This window comes from Miscanthus floridulus, chromosome 2, assembly GCF_019320115.1.
Source record: "Miscanthus floridulus cultivar M001 chromosome 2, ASM1932011v1, whole genome shotgun sequence".
NCBI lineage: Eukaryota > Viridiplantae > Streptophyta > Magnoliopsida > Poales > Poaceae > Miscanthus > Miscanthus floridulus.
The window spans coordinates 112,023,641-112,026,802 of record NC_089581.1 but is presented as its reverse complement, the minus strand read 5'-3'; positions in this window follow the sequence as shown (position 1 = coordinate 112,026,802).

Below are 3,162 nucleotides of genomic sequence, written 5' to 3'. Positions count from 1 at the left end.
AGTCAGCATTTTACGGGGTGACCGGATGCTACAGTTAGTGTGATCGGACGCTTCAGTCAGTTATACCTGCAACTGTGTCAGAAAGAGTTGTTAAGTTCTGACCAGACTCTGACCTACGTCTGGTCAAGAAAAATGCTCTCTAGAACCTTACTGATGTTGACCGGACACTGGCACCTAGAGTTCGGTCACTTCACAGCTCAGCGTCTGGTTAGTTACCAGATCCTGACCAATGTTCGATCAGCACCAACCGGACGTGTCCGATCAGGAAAATGTCTCTCTAGAACCTCTCTAGAGTTGATTGGACGCTGGCACCCAGCGTTCAGTCCACCTCCACTCAGCGTTCGGTCAGTACTAGATGACTTTAGTTGATCAAATGAACTGACCGGACTCACCCTCCAGCGTCCAGTCACAACTAGAACAGCGTTTGGTCAATCATTTGACCATCCATTCACTTCCAACTTGAAATCCTATGTGAATGAAGTTTCCTCCAATTGATCTTAGGGCTATTCCTGAGCTACCTAGTGCTAGGTTTGACAAGTGTGCACCACACCTAACCCACTAGACTCACCTAGGTCAAGCTACTAGTCCATACCCCCCTTAATAGTATGGCCAAAGGAAAAAACAAGGTCCTAAACTAAACTATCTCTCCAACACCAAACGACACTTAGAACTAGTCCATCCTTAACCTTGTCGTCCATCATTTGAAAACTGAAACGATTTCCATCGATAAGGGCATGACAACCATGATTGCCCAATCAATTTTCATTACCATGACCTAACTCAAATTGCCTCTGCAAAACACATGTTAGTCATAGTAATCTCGTGTCATCATTAATCACCGAACCCAACTAGGGGCCTAGATGCTTTCATTCTCTCCCTTTTTGGTGATTGATGACAACACAACCTTGAGTATGTAGAAGAGATGAGTGAGGTTTTCAACATGCTTGGTTCATATAAGCTTTTGACAATAAGAGCAAAGGGGTTAGACATGCTTATATGACCCAAGCCAATATGGTGTACTCAAAAGATATGAATTAAGCATGAGTACAAGAAATAAAGCTCATTTGAATCAGAGTAACAATGCAGAAGCAAAGCAAATGAGCATAACCAAGTGACATGACAATATGACATATATAAAGATATCAATGTAGAAAGCACATGTCACAGAACCGACCAATTTATAAGAGCACAAGTACAAAAACAATCGCCGAAACGATCAAATTCTCGAACTTGAGCCCATATAAACCCGGTAGTCAACTGAAATCTCAAAGGATTTCAAACCAACTTGCATACAACCAAGATCACTGTAATTCAACATAACATATCGTACGTTACAACATTTTGCAGACGTTCGCAATTAGATTACATCATCACAGAGTCATCGTTATTACAAAACAAGTCTTGTAAACATGCGGAAGCAAATAGTTTAACTCACACACCGAGTTCAAATACACATACTGGCTTGCTGATCATGGCCCGCAAAAGCATTCAGATAAGAGAACAGAGATCATGCCCATGATCTAGTCTTCGTCACCCACCGGGTGGAGACAATACTTATAGAATCCCTAATATAGAAGGTCATCTGCAACAAGAGGGAATAAACCATGAGTATGAGAATGTACTCAGCTAGACTTACTCGTCGAAAACCAAACAAATGACACCAAGGATTATGCATAGCTTAATGTAGTGGAGCTGGCTGACACTTTCTTTTTGCAGAAAAGCATAAGTAGTATGATCAACTCTTATTCTGACTAGCAGTGACTTTTTAGCCATTATCCTATCATCTATATTAGCACCTGTACTAAGCAATCATTTTATTAGGGTGCAAACATTAATAAACATATCAGGTATTCATTGTGGCAACCTTATCATCATCATCCATTTAACCATATCGTTAAATTAATTGAATCTATGTTGCCGCTGCTCAGCCAAGTTCTCACTATCTAGGAGAGACGGCGATTCGAATCGATTCCTATCTAGCTGGAGGGGTATTCCTAAACACAAACCCTGCTTCCCCCGTCAGGGTCGCAACAAGTCACCTTTGGTACAATTCAGTAGTCGCGGGTCCGAACAGATCAGCATTCTCAAAGAACCACTCTGCCAAGGTTGTTCGGGACTCTAACCCGCCTTGGACTTATGCCAATGGCTCTCCGCACATCCTTACTACCTCTAGAGTGCCGCCACTGCTCGCGTTCCTGGCCTAAATCGAGCTACTAGGCTTCGTGGTCGGAATGACTTATCCGGCCAGCTAAGTGTTAGGCTGCGTTCAACATGACATGAGGACGTACAGCGTATCGGTCCTTAAACAACACAGACGGAGTCACTATGTTCAAACCTACATAAGACCCCGCCCGGTCTTAATTCATTATTCACATGGTTCTTTTCCACGATAGCAAATATAGCCAACCGTGATCCACCTCATCCTAAAGCTCGCAGGTGACAGGAAATCACCTGACTTCTACCGCACCAAGCATGGCTAAGCATTTAACCCATTCCTGAACTTAAATAGGATTCCAGTGCGATATCTGGACAAGGAAGGATATATAATGCAGCAATTGGTTCCAACCAATTCCTATACTTAATGCATCATCAACAATAAAAGATACTCAATGTATTTGTAAAAACATGGGAGGCTTAATATGCTCTGGGGCTTGCCTTTCAGGAACGAGGAAGGCTGGTGGTCAGGGCACTCGGGCAATTCCTCCGCGGCGACCGCTTCATCGGTTTCCTGTACCTCGGGTTCCTCCTCCTGGTTGGCTCCCTCGAACTCCAGCAACGTCACTCCCTCTGGCACACCTATTGCATGAATGCGCAAGATAAATATCATGGATGCACATGAACGAATGTCAGGGATGCTCGGGGAATGCACATGTTCGCTGTAGTTTGCATATTCCAACTTAAGCCCTATTCAAATCACTTTACTTACCAAGTTTATACAACCTAATGTATAATTGCTCATCTTCAGTTAATGACCTAGCACCTGCACCTAAGCATATTCTCAAGTTAGGCTAACCCCTAACAATCAACGGAAACATTGCATCGAGCATACACTCAAGCATTTGTATATCAGCAAAATGAAGACTATGTAGCGGTACAGTAAACTAGCCATAACTAGAGATTTACAAATCCAATTGACATGCAACAAGACAATCTGGAAAGCTT